At 36.9% G+C, this 14,971-nt stretch overlaps 1 protein-coding gene across 4 annotated transcripts in view; it reads right to left on the bottom strand.

The window, feature by feature from the left end:
• The window catches only part of LOC131434780 (protein ECT2), a 136,445-nt gene that overhangs the window by 57,557 nt on the left and 63,917 nt on the right, over positions 1-14,971 (bottom strand). The window lies entirely within an intron of this gene.

The following is a 14,971-nucleotide window of genomic DNA, read 5'->3' as shown; positions in this document are numbered from 1 at the left end:
ATTTACGATGCTAAATCCATCGTCCGCTTCGATACTTTAGGAATGGTTAATGCGGTAGAAATTTTTAACAAGATCATTTAAAAAACGCCCAGCCTTGGCTACGAGCTAAAGAAGAGATGAAAAGGATTTTTTTTTGTACCAGAGCGCATCCATTAATTATCATCATCGCCTTATCGCCTATTATCACGAGCTCAATGTTTTAGCATTTTTCCACTTAATTATATGTACTTATATCTTCACAGATGTAGAACCGTAGGATTCGTGCACTTCATTAACATGAAAAAGAGAGAAAATATGATCATAGCGAACGCTTTTGTAGAGAGAGATATAATTCAAATATTTCTAAAGCATGTGTTAAAGTACTGCTCATGCTTTTACTTGAACTACGGCAAGGGAGCTATTTATATATCTGGTCACCCAAGGAAAAATGTCTTCCACTGGAAGATATGAATCAACTTTGTGTTTAATACCAGCTCATATTTTTGAGTCAGTTGAATTCAGTTTGCGGTGCTAAGGTCTTACACTTTTCGCACAACAATTTCTTTGAACCCCGTTGATTTTATGCCGAGTAATCAGTGAAACAATATGATGATTCTACAACTCGAGAAGCAGAACCAATCTTTTTTTTTTCACACTTCAGATTTCGGTACCGCTCTGGAATTTTTAGAAATAGACAAACATTTTTTGGACACGTTGAGCGCTTCGGTTTCATATTGTAAAAAAAAATGTGAAAACCCCTAAGTTTCGAGCTTTAAAAAAAATTTACATTCAACCACGCGTCTCCATTGATGTTCCATTAGAAGGAAACGCATGGTGCATAATTACTAGCACTAAGCACTATGCGTTTCCTTCTAATCAGCTTTGCCAGGTTGCCAGATTTATCTGTCGAATGCCAGATTTTTCTCGCTTCGCCAGTCACTCAAACTAACCAGATCTTTTGTCAGATTTTCCAAATTTTCAAAAAAAATTGTTAGATCTCGCCAGATTTTTACGGTTTTGGTGGCTTCTATACGATAGGTGGTGCGACCTTTTTGTTTTGCACACTCCAAATGAAGCCCCGTCAAAATTTCCTTGTATATAGTAGACCCAGACAAATCCAGATAAATGTTTGAATTTTGACAGATTTTTGAAAAAATAACCTGGCAACTCTGCTTCTAATAGCACTTCAATGAAACGTATACTTAATTGTTAGTTCTTTTTTAAAAAAATCTAATATTGCGACCGATCACATTTTTGAAAAATATGAAAACGAAGCACTTTAACCAGTTCAAAAATTATGTATTGAATACGAAAAAATCCACACTGGTACCCAATTCGGAAGTGTGAGAAAATATGTCTCAAAACATAGAAGTATTTTTTAATGCAAGAAATGAATTTCCGAAAAACTACAAAAAAAGACCAACCATCCCAACAATACCTAACCGTTTTTTTTTTCAATTTTTCGACCGAGCATACCGCTGTGAAAATCAAATAAAATGAAATTCAATAGAACCAGCCTGACTCCGTCAATATGACAGTGGAAAATCGTCTCCAGTCTAATCTATTTCAAATGTGATATAACTAGATGAATTTTCTTTGGCAGCAGATTTCACATACTTAAGGGGTTACACAACTGTAGAAAAAAAGAGAAGGACTATTTTGGGGAATTATTTTGGGATTCAAAAAATGGAGTAATCTGAATTTTGCATAAGCACTTTTTAATATGTATATTTAAGTACAAAAAAATTGATCAGTTTTAAAAATTGAAAAACAAAATGGCGGCTTGGCGGCATTTCCGCGAAATTTATCTCCACAGGGATTCGTAGGGGTTTTTTAATTATTTGATTTTCTGTAAAATGGCAGCCCTTTGAAAATAAAACCGCATTTTTTCATCACAAAATTGTTCATATCAAATATTCACAATTTTCAAAAACCCCTACGTACCTCTGTGGAGATAACTATCGAAAATATTCTTTAAAATTTTTGAATCGATTGTTTAAGATTTACTTGACTTATGTTTCCGGCCGTCAAAATGCAGCACTTTCGCGGAAATGCCGCCATGCCGCCATTTTGTTTTTCAATTTTTAAGACTGATCAATTTTTCGTACTTAAATAAACATATTAAAAAGTGCTTTATACAAAATTCGGATTACTCCATTTTTTGGATCCCAAAATAATTCCACAAAAAAGTCCTTCTCTTTTTTTTCTACATTGGTGTAACCCCTTATCCGGCTATAGCCTTTACTTTCACCGTTCACAACATAAACTTGTACATTCCTCATTTAAAGATGTGCGTAAAGATGAACATCACTCCTACAGTTTGATTTTGACATCCGTTTTTCTGTTGTGAAAATGACATCGGAGCAAAACGGGCCAAAAAGTCAAAATCTTGCTCGCGTATTGCGCAAATCCGACCAACTCGCACACCAAATGAACAAAATTTTTGAATGTGTCTAAATCAATTGTCACCAACATGAAAAAAAAAGTTTGGAGTACATTTATCAACAGCCAGTAAGACCAGGATAGAAAGGAAAACGAAAGCCGAAGAATGCAAAAATGTCGAAAAGAGTGATTCACTGTTTCAAGCAGAACTCCAGCCCGATCAGAAGAAAATATTTAATGCATACCTTCTTCACTGCATATTTTTTTTCATCGTTCCCAAAGGTTGATAACAGATTGCGCGAGAAACCACTTCAATGGTGTAAAAAAACCATAGCTAGAGATGTCTTTAACGGATATAAATTTAATTATGGTAAAAATTTAGCGTAAAAATTTCCGATTTGGCAAGCGATAAGCTGCTACGGATTGTCTAAGCCCGATTAGTGGACCCAGAATCGTGAATTAGAAATTTTACCTATTGAATATAACGGATAAAATCATTCATGTTTTGTTTTTCAGAGTTTTTTTTATTGAACTTCCCAGATTATTAAAAAATGCTCAGAATGGAATTTTCAGAAAAGCATATTAATTTCACGCCAGATCGGATTCGGAGTTAGCAGCACCCTCTCAAATTTTAATGAAAATTTTTGGACATATAGACTTTCTTATAAAAAGCCACTTTGCAAACTTTGTTTTTTTTCTAAAATTGATTCAATCTGCATTTCAAAAGGACCACATGTTTTTAGCAACTTTGTTCAAGTGGTTAGAGTCGAAAAATTATAAATCCTAAAAAAATTGTTTTGTACTAGTCGCTTAGCAAAAAAATCATTTTTGATTTTGAAGAAATTTTGTCTCCAAATTGGTAATTCTGTTTCCCACTAATCTTCCGTTCATTGCATGATTGGAACTTTTAGGGAAAAAAGTTATCTTGGGACGAAATTCCATCAAAATTCAAAACGGTGTTTTTCTTGTAAATCGACTTTAACTTATTAAAGGCAATCTTTTATAATAAATAATTCGATTTGGATTTTTAAGCACACTCAAGTATCTTTTTATGCCCGGGTTGACGGTTCAGGGCATAGGGCGGTGGTCTTACAAGCCAGTTGTCGTATGTTCGAGCCTCGACCAGGAAAGATTCTTAGTGTCAGAAGAATCGCGGTACTAGCCATGCAATGAATCGACCGCGAAGTCTGTTGAAACAGAAAGGCCAAATTCCACAAAAGGAATGTAATGCCAGGACTTTGCTTTACAAGAATCTTTTAACGACGAATTCAATTTTAAACGACGTATTCGCAGTTCAGTTATCTATCAGATTTGAATGACACTTTCTGAACATGTATACTTTGTCACAAAAATTCACTTTGCGTACTTTGTTTTCCCAAAATTGATGTAAACTGTCTTTTGAAAAGCGTCTAACTTTTTTCCTTTTCAAAACGTTATTGTCAAATCCTACAAAAAAGTGTTATGATAGTATTTTCACTAAACTAGTCAAATTTTTGAATAAACATGCTGAAAAAAAATCTTTATTCAGCCCTACACTGATGAAAAATGACTTAAAAAATTTAAAATAGATTTGCCAAAAAAAACCATTGATTTTGATAAAATTTTGCCTCAATGTGAGTGATTATGTTCCTTACCTACCGTTCATACATTGAAACACCCCCGGTAACCAATAAGCACATACTAATACCGCATTATGGCAGCAAATAATCGACAATTGGCATTTCACTCGCTCTTGAGACTGAATTGAAACCTACTTTGGCAAAATATGGGCTATTCATAGATAATGCTTATTTATTGCTGGTGTGTATTCTGAAAGCTGAATTATGATTGATTCACAACAGATGAGCTTTCTTATTGCAGATATAGAACTATAAGCATTTCTGGTGCTTATAAAATGCTATTTTAATGCTATTATTAGTGCTTACTGGATACCTGGGGAAAAAAACCAAAACTATTTCTGGTTTAAACAGATTTTTTTAATCAATGTCATTTTATCGAAAATTTTACTAAACTGAAAGTCTTTATTATCTAAGATTCCAATAAAACTCAATTTGTGAGAAAATCACACCAATCTACTCTATTACTATTTGCCCGATATTAGCAGAAAGTGTCAGTGCTAGGTAAGAAAAAGTTCAAATTTTTTTCAGTGTAGGACTCCACAAGAATTTTACCTTGAAAATTTGACTGATTCGATGCAAGTTACTAGAACAACACTGATTATGTGAAAATCACTAGAACAACACTTTTTTGTAGGATTTACCGCTTTTGCACAATAACTATTTGAAAGAATAGGTTGAAATACAGTCTAAATCAACTTTGGGAAAACAAAGTATGCAAAGTGACTTTTTGTGACAAAGTTAAGAAAGTTTCATTGTAGGGGCTGGGGTCCACTAGGAGATTGATAGTACCAATTAGCTCTCTCCGGACAGTACCAGCCTAGATGCCGTGTGGAATCCGGCGGAAAAAAATGAACCAAGAATAGATCCACTGGGTTCCTGCTTCCATGTCGTAAAAAGCGACAATTGCAGGAGTTTCTTTTCCCTTTCAGTTAGCAGATATTTTCAATGTTTCACTTCTGATTACTCTATTTTACTAAATTATCTCTTCATTCAACCTATCAATTTTCGTCTAGCTTCGGAGAAAAGTTTTGTTTGGAATGTTTCCTTCTTCCATGTTATTGATTGTCTTTCAGGATTATAAATTGAATGATAAAAATCAACTATTGCGCAAATCCGTTTATATTACAAAGTTAATAACAGAGATAACATATATCGGTATATTGAATACATAGTAAAAGAAAACACTTGATATTGATATTTCAAACAACAAATTAATATTTTTCTCGGTAGTCGGCTGCCCAGATAAACCAATATAACCAATAAATAATTTATAAAATTAAAAAAAAATCGCGTGAAATCTGTTGACCTTATTTGGTGATTTGAAATGATTTTATAACAACTGTTTAGAATATGTCAATGCAATGAATCAACTATTTTGTCTAGATCCTAATCCACTCGTTTATTTTGTAGCAGGTAATTCCATTAAAAAAAATAGGAAAGTTTATATTCTTTACGCGATAGTATTCTTCAGTTTCCTCGAATAAGAGCTGTGAATCTAGTCGTTCACTCGGGAAGTTAAAGAGTTTAGTGGTGCATCCGAGCATCTTGAAACCGGAACATACTGAGTCGCGCGCGAATAATACCAATACTGAAATTTTTACTAACAAATATCCTTTTCCCGTGACACTTGTGGAGTGCGCAGTAGTTTATATACGGCCTCTAGTAACAACAAGTGTTGGACTAACATCCCTTCCCATTCCTTAGACGATCTACGTTCGGGCCTGGCCGGCGTCGGTACTGATCATTGAATTCTGGGATTACCAGAAGATGTACATTGAAGGTTGATTTACCAGTCCCAGGTTGGATCATCTAGAAATTCCCTGTACAATTTCAGCTAATCCCGATCAGTAACGGAGTAGCAACCAGGGGTGGTCGCTCAAGCTCAAGCTCAAAGTCAATAAAGTTTCATTGTAAGGAAAGTTTCATTAAAATCTGAGAGGCTACGACCAACATTGGTACGAGTTAGCGCGAAATTCGTCTAAACCGATTTCGCATCGCTTTTCAATCGTTTGCTATCCGACCTCGCTGCTACCAGTTCGGACCTAACTAAGGCATACAAAGCATGCTTTGAGTAAACCGGATAAACGATGTTGTTACCGGTTTGTATGTAAGATACGACCGTTTCCGACCCGTCAGCGGCCATCTTTTTTTTGCGTTTGTGTGGAAAGCGGCCATCTTAACCGGTGGTATAAAAATATAGGAGAAAAACTTTAATGAAGAGCCACAATCAGATTTTTTGAATAAACGACTTTTACTCGGAATGGTTTTCCCGCAAAAATACGTGTTAAATCAATTATTAAGATATATGTCGGATTCAGAAGAAATTCCGAGATTTTTCCTAAGTGTGCAGAATAACTCCGTTGGAATTAGGTATTTGTCATGGATTGAAGTAGGTTTACAGAATTCTACTTCTCGGCTATACCTTCCTACTGTGTTCGTTATCAGTTAAAGGCAAACGTACGAGTTTGTTTCACAAAAACCTCGAAACAATTTATTTCAATCCTACGGTAATTTTCGATTTTGTTCTAGGAATTCAAAACAAGATCAACTTTTACCTTATAAACTATACTTTTTAAAACTAACTGACAGAATCCTGAACAGCCAAGCAAAAATCTACTTTCAAATTCATACAGAAGAATGCACATTTACTTTTACCTTTCGATCCAATTAACAATGGTTCGTTTCACTGTAAGCTAAGTGGACTCAATTAACTCGAGCTAGTTTTCTCAAATTAACCGTAACTTTCTTCGTAATTTTGGGCCAGGCTCTTGTAGGAGCCGTTTATATCCAGCGGAGCTAGAGAGGTATTTGAGCACGATTTTTTACGGTGCAAGACGGCGACTGGAATGTTTTTGATTTTTTTTTTGTTTGTCACAAATCTCTAACGAAATAATGAGAATATTTTCGTAGCAGCTTTCGACTCAGTCGGACCGTTTGCTTCAGCAATCTCCGAAAGTAACGTTAGAGTTGCTATACAGGTAGAGCAAAATCGCATAAGATACGCATCGGTAATAGGAGAATATGTCTGACTAAACCATGGTAGCAATCTGAAAGGCGGTCCTGATGAAGTTTTTTAGTTAGTCACGGAGATCCTATTAGTAAAATCAATTTAGCGTGACTCACTGAGTAGTGATAATGTGATAAATCACACTCAAATGCAATTTCCCATCAGGCCTGGCCTGGTATGAATGATATTGAGAGGGCTCAGTGTAAAATGATAGGCAAGAAATATTTTTATCTACCCCTGCAGTAGAATTAATATTACAGCAAAAATCAAACCATAGCAACATAAAGCCTTGAACATTTTCAGTTAGACCAGCAACAAATGGGATAAATATTGATCAAATGCGATTACAGGCAGTAGGCTCAGGAAAATCCGGAAACCGACACTACCACAGTTGTTCGACTCGATTTATCGTCGGTGCGTAATAAATGTGTTTGTGTGACAATTTAATCGGATTTGATTTCGCTCTCTGCTGCTTCGCGCTCCGTTAAAGCCACAGTCCACAGAATTGTCGATGGGCCATGGGATGTGGCAAGTATCATTGAACAATGGATAAAAACGTACCAACCAAACAACGCGTGCCGTTGGTTTCTGCTGGTCTAGAATTTGCAACTGCCAGAACCTTGAAGTTCACTAACGGAAACCGAGAATTATTAATCCCTGTGGAGGCCACAGGCCCATTTCCACCGAATCCAAACATCAATCCGAAATTTCCGTAATCCGATTTGGGTCGGAATTAAATTAATTGAAAGCTTTACCGACGATTTCTGAATCCGATAACTGCTCTCTTTCGGCTTTTGTTGATGTTGATAGGAAAACGAATATCGGTAATTCTCCTGGCCACATCAATGTTGGACAATATTAAATATCGATTCGGAAGAGATTAAACGCGTCCCGGTTTCACGGACCACTGCACTACCACTGAAATTCAGCACAATCACACCCGGAGGGTTTGACATTCATCAACGTAGCGACAAATTGTTTGCAGATCGATTGGATTGTGTGTCTCGATGGGGTTGCCTCCCATTGTCTGCATCGATGGAGATAACTAGCTTCCATGGGTCGAGGAAGCGTGGGTGGAATATGAAAACACGAATAAAATCAAATTAGACACATTAAAGTGTGAAAATTGATTGAATTATTACATAATTCAAAAACATTAGCAGTTTATGTTTAACTACAGGGTGATTTTTTAAGAGCTTGAGAACTTTTTTAAACAATAAAACGCATAAAATTTGCAAAATCTCATCGGTTCTTTATTTTAAACGTTAGATTGGTACATGACATTTACTTTTTGAAGATAATTTCATTTAAATGTTGACCGCGGCTGCGTCTTAGGTGGTCCATTCGGAAAGTCCGCTTTTTTATCGATAAATTTTGTTCAGCGATGAGGCTCATTTCTGGTTGAATGGCTACGTAAATAAGCAAAATTGCCGCATTTGGAGTGAAGAGCAACCAGAAGCCGTTCAAGAACTGCCCATGCATCCCGAAAAATGCACTGTTTGGTGTGGTTTGTACGCTGGTGGAATCATTGGACCGTATTTTTTCAAAGATGCTGTTGGACGCAACGTTACAGTGAATGGCGATCGCTATCGTTCGATGCTAACAAACTTTTTGTTGCCAAAAATGGAAGAACTGAACTTGGTTGACATGTGGTTTCAACAAGATGGCGCTACATGCCACATAGCTCGCGATTCTATGGCCATTTTGAGGGAAAACTTCGGAGAACAATTCATCTCAAGAAATGGACCGGTAAGTTGGCCACCAAGATCATGCGATTTGACGCCTTTAGACTATTTTTTGTGGGGCTACGTCAAGTCTAAAGTCTACAGAAATAAGCCAGTAACTATTCCAGCTTTGGAAGACAACATTTCCGAAGAAATTCGGGCTATTCCGGCCGAAATGCTCGAAAAAGTTGCCCAAAATTGGACTTTTCGAATGGACCACCTAAGACGGAGCCGCGGTCAACATTTAAATGAAATTATCTTCAAAAAGTAAATGTCATGTACCAATCTAACGTTTAAAATAAAGAACCGATGAGATTTTGCAAATTTTATGCGTTTTATTGTTTAAAAAAGTTCTCAAGCTTTTAAAAAATCACCCTGTATTAATGCCGCTTCGTGGTTCAACATAGACTGCTAAGGTTCGATTCTGGAGGTCGCAGAACAAACCCAAACCAAACGATTTCTTGGTCCATCGTCTAACAGAAGGCCTCCAAACCCTAGGTGGGACAAAGAATGGTCAGATGCTAAACACGCGAAACAAAATGCTTTCAAGACGTTTTTAAAACGAGGAGGAGGAACTCCTCAGAATTTTGAAAAATTCTTGACTTTAGAAACCAAGTATAAGAGTATACTTCCTGCCAAGAAACGTAGCTATTGGAGACATTTTGTCGAAGGTTTGTCAAGAGAAACCTCAATGAGCACTCATTGTAATACGCCCAGACGAATGAGGAATCGCAACGTAGGAAATGAGAGTGAGGAATACTCGAACTGATGGATATTTGATTTTGCGAGGAAAGTTTGTCCAGATTTTGTTCCTACGCATAGCAAATATCTTCTCCAAATAATGGTTCCATTGATGGAATTTTCCATAGCACTCATGTCTTGTAATAATAACGCTCCTGGGTTGGACAGAATTAAATTCAACTTGGTGAAGAATCTGCCCGATCTCGCAAAAAGACGCTTGTTGGAATTCTTCAACAAGTTTCTTGAGCAAAATGTTGTTCCACCTGACTGGAGGCAAGTGAAAGTTATTGCCATTCAAAAGCCCGGGGAAACCAGCTTCCAATCACAACTCATATAGACCCATTGCAATGTGGTCCTGCATCAGAAAATTGTTCGAAACAATTATTCTTCGACGTCTCGACACTCGAGACGAACGGTTTGCTGTCAGATACTCAGTTTGGTTTCCGTAGAAATAAAGGGACGAATGATTGCCTTGCATTACTTTCGTCTGACATCCAAATTGCCTTCGCTCAAAAACAACAAATGGCATCTGTATTTTTAGACATAAAAGAAGCATTTGATTCAGTTTCCATTGATGTGCTTTCAGACAAGCTTCATCAGCATGGACTTCCAGCGATTAAAAAAAATTATTTGCACAACCATTTGTCAGAGAAATGCATGTATTATTCACATGACGATTTGGCAACAGTCAGAATGAACTACATGGGTCTCCCGCAAGGCTCATGCCTCAGTCTGCTCCTCTATAATTTTTACGTGAATGACATTGACAGCTGTCTAATAACCCCATGTACACTAAGACAATTGGCAGATGATGGCGTAGTTTCAGTTACTGGACCCAAAGCTATTGATTTGCATAAACCATTGCAAGATACCTTAGATGAATTGTCCGTTTGGGCTGTTCATCTGGGTACCGAATTCTCTACGGTGAAAACAGAGCTGGTCGTCTTTTCAAGAAAGCATGATCCCGCGCAACTTCAGCTTCATATTATGATAGGAAGAATGATCCAACAGGTTTTGACTTTTAAATACCTCAGGGTGTGGTTTGATTCCAAATGCACGTGGGGAGGACACATTAGGTATCTGTTAACAAAATGCCAACAAAGAGTAAATTTTCTTCGAACAATAACAGGATCTTGGTGGGGTGCTCATCTGGAAGATCTAATAAAATTGTATCAGAGAACGATACTTTCAGTGATGGAATATGGATGCCTTTGCTTTCGTTCCGCTGCAAACTTTCGTATTATCAAACTTGAGCGAATTCCATATCGTTGTTTGCGAATTGCTCTAGGCTGCATGCACTCGACACATACAATGAGTCTTGAAGTTCTGGCGGGAGTTCTTCCATTGAAAGATCGTTTTTTGGGAGCTTTCATCGCAACTACTAATAAGATGTGAGGTACTGAATCCCCTGGTTATTAATAACTTCGAAAGGCTAGTTGAGCTTCAATCTCAAACAAGATTCATGACAGTATATTTTAACCATATGTCACAGGAAATCAACCCTTCAAGATATATTCCTATCCGTGTCAGCCTCCTAAATGTTCCAAACTCGACGTCATTTTTCGACACATCTATGCAGCGCGAAGTGCATGGAATCCCGGAAATATTTACAACTATGTTCAGGCATATTGACTCTGAGAAAATATTTTACACGGACGGATCACGAATTGAAGAGGCTACTGGGTTTGGTATGCATTCAATTCTTCCTAAAACATCGACAAAGGCATTGGATACGAGTAGGGATTTCAGTCGTGTGATGTCCAGACTCATGCCCAACACGTTAGATGCACATCTCCTTCGAATTGCACTTTCCGACACTAGTAATTGTACTTGTGGCGAAGGTTATCGCGATATTGATCATGTCGTTTGGACATGCGCGGAGTATCGTGATGTCAGATCTCAACTAATAAATTCCTTGCGTACCCAAGGTAGACTATCCAATGTCCCAGTTCGCGACATTCTTGCTTGTCGTGACCTTTCTTACATGAAACTTCTTTATCATTTCATTAAGTCCATTGGAGTTCCAATTTAAATTTTATTTTATGTTAGACCCCTTTCTCTTCCATGAGTTCAACCAATAGCCAGCTATATTAAATGAATAAAAGTGATGAACTGATACAAACAAACCTAAGTAGTTATAAGATCATGTGCAAAATGAAATGTAATTTAAAGTAGCAAATCGCTTCATAAAAACAGTGTTTAGATTAACTGGATTGTGGATGCCACGGCGAAGAAAAACTTATGTATATTGCCTATGAAATTAACGTATTTATGGAAAAAATAGACTGCTAATGCACTGATGAATCGAAGACGAAATATAAAAAAACCTTTAAATTGGAAAAATTAATCATAGCTCCTAAGCTCATCAAAATGACTATCAACTTGCCTCTCAATTGAAAATGAAAGTGCTTTTCAGACTTCCTCAAATCATACGTTTTAACGTTGTGTAAAAAAAAGTTCTCAGATACTCCATCGCCTGTTTATGCATCTTACTCAGAATGAATTACAATTCCTAACTCACAAGAACATCTCCACTATAGACTTCACGGGCCCCCATTATGCCGAATAAGGCTAACTGAATTATGTCCAAAGTTCGTGAATGATGAACTTTATCATTTGTAATCCTGCATTAGGCAAGTGTTCGCTCGAGGCGCCCAGCCGAAAGCAATCCTAAAGGACAGCCTTTTTGATTATGATTAATTGATGTAGTTTCCCGCACGCTATGACTTCCTTCGACGCCTTTCGGTAGCATAACGGTGCGATGAAATAACACAATCACAGTTTCCGACGGTCCGCTTAGCAATTTCGCAAGGCACTGCTTTGAACCTTGCTCTATTATGGCGAACGAAATCGGAGTAAGGAAGATTGTGTGGAAATATTTCAAAATTCTAGTTCTCAGCTCAGGAAACGTTCCTCAAAACGATGTCGTACGCAACAGCTTAATTTACCTCTCTCTGCTCTGTTGTAGCTCCAAAGCGATTAAAAAGCTGAACGACCATAACGGTTAGTAATTAAAAGGAATGCTTGACATTTTCAGATCCTTCGAAGAAAATCCCGCTGGTTCTAAGAAAAAATCGATAATTTCAATATTTCAGTTCATAATTGACTTTCGTTACACAAAACAAACGAATCTAAGCAATTAGCGAACCCCCGCATTTCGAAACCTGTAATCACGGATTGTTTATGAGTCCGTTCTTCTATCCATTGCCAACATTCCAACTTGAGCCAAACAACAAACAATCCTTCTCCATTCGAGTGAACATTTCTGAACAATCCATCCATCCATCCAGATGCATTCCGGATCGAATGAATTCAAACACCAGGCCGGTTCGAGTTTCGCTAACCAAAAACTAGATTTTCCACTATATCAATTATGCCATCTTGACTGGTTGTTTGTCAATCAATAGCGCTCCGGTCCACTAGACCGATGCCACACTGCAGCTGACTGGGCTATTGTGCTTCGATGCGCCTCGATTCGAAAATTTATAGACGCAGGAATATCTGCACTTGATTTGAAATACGATTCGCTTCCCACACACACGGTTTGCCATTTATTATAGCTGCTGCGATGAAGTGTGATTTTCCGATAAAGCGTGGCTCCTTTGAAATTAATCTACAGCTACAGTTGCAGAGCTCTATGAAAACGGATCACATTTGATTGCAAGCTTTGTGTACAATGGATGAAAATGTTGCTTACGCATCAGCGCGAGTCTGTATAATCGATAATTTTGCCATTTTATTCGGCAACGGCAAAAGATCCCTTCTCGTTAGTTTTATCGTTTCCTTCCTTTTTTTCCATGAACTAACGCTATTAAAAATTTTCACATTATTTTCTACTGATCATTTCACAAAAAACGAAATGCATACATGTTAAATGACAAGCGAAAATAAAGCCAATTAATTAACTGTCTGAGACTGAAACAATTATGGGGAAATATATATATATATATATATATATATATATATATATATATATATATATATATATATATATATATATATATATATATATATATATATATATATATATATATATATATATATATATATATATATATATATATATATATATATATATATATATATATATATATTATTTGGAAATTTCCTGACGTTGATCGTGGAGTAACGGAAGGGGATTTCTTCGTCCCAAAATTCCTTTCAACTTTCTCTAATTTCGATGTCGTCGAGATTTTGAGTTATCTTGAAAATAAAATTATATCCTAGAGGGTCGATTTTTTTCAGAAACACATTTTTCCATGTGACACTAGATCGATTTGGCAAAGGGTGTTTTTTGAGGTGCTAAAACTTTTGAGCACTACCGCTTTACAACATACGAGATAACCCCTAAATATTGACACTCTACTATACATGGATCCAAGACAAAGAATTGGATGGTGGTTTCCGACAAGTTCTTATACCTAACACATAAGCTGAAAAGTCCCGGGACTAACAAGCAGAACTCGATTTTTTTTTGCTCAAAATTAACTTTATTCATCGACGTAATCTCCATCAAGAGCAAATCAATCATTTCAGCGCCGCTCGAATATGTCAATACCACTTTTGTAGAATGCTTTATCTTTTGCCGCAAAATAAGCCTCAGTTTCAGCGATAACCTCTAACCTTATCGGGGAGTAATTTTTTTCAGGTCTGCAAACAGCCAGTAGTCGCTGAGAGCCAAATCTGACGAATATAGTGGATGTGGGAGCAATTCGAAATTCAATTCATCTAGTTTTGCCATTGTTTTGATTGACTTGTGACACGGTGCGTTGTCTTGATAAAACAAAATTGTTTTTCTTCGTCATATGCGGTCATTTCTTTGCAATTTCAGCCGTTATATAATATTCACTGTTGATGGTATGCCCTTTTTTCAACACCACGCACATTCCAAGATACCGCGGCCATAACCTTTTCCAACCGACGAGGTTCACCAGTTGATGACGATCGTTTTGATTCCGGAGTGAAGTGATGAATGCATGTTTCATCCATTGTCACATATCGACGCAAAAATTCCGGTTTGTTATGTTTAAACATGGCCAAACACTGCTCACAATCACCAACACGTTCTCGTTTTTGGTCAACAGTAAGCAAACGCGGCACCCACTTTGAACAGAGCTTTCTCATAGTCAAATGCTCATGCAATATAAATCCAACACGTTCTTCTGATATCCTTACGATGTCAGCTAACTTACGCAATTTTACTTTTCGACCCTTCAAAACGATTTTGTGGATTTTTTTATGTTTTCTGATGTTACCGCCTCATTTGCACGTCCACTGCGTTCTGCATCATCGGTGTCTCTACGACCACGTTTGAAGTCAGCAAACTAACGTTTTAATGTTTATTTTCGGATGGAGCGTAGTCTCCATAACATTTTTCAAGTCATTGCTTTGCTGGAACGTTATATTTTTCCATCAAGAAGCAGTGTAATTAAAAAAACGAAATTAGTTTTTGATCCATTGTTCTGAAAATTACTAAAATAGTGTAACTCCTAGCACAATAACTTACAAACTAATCAATA

This window comes from Malaya genurostris, chromosome 3 (genome assembly GCF_030247185.1).
Source record: "Malaya genurostris strain Urasoe2022 chromosome 3, Malgen_1.1, whole genome shotgun sequence".
Taxonomy (NCBI): domain Eukaryota; kingdom Metazoa; phylum Arthropoda; class Insecta; order Diptera; family Culicidae; genus Malaya; species Malaya genurostris.
This window is presented reverse-complemented; position numbering and strand designations above follow the sequence as displayed.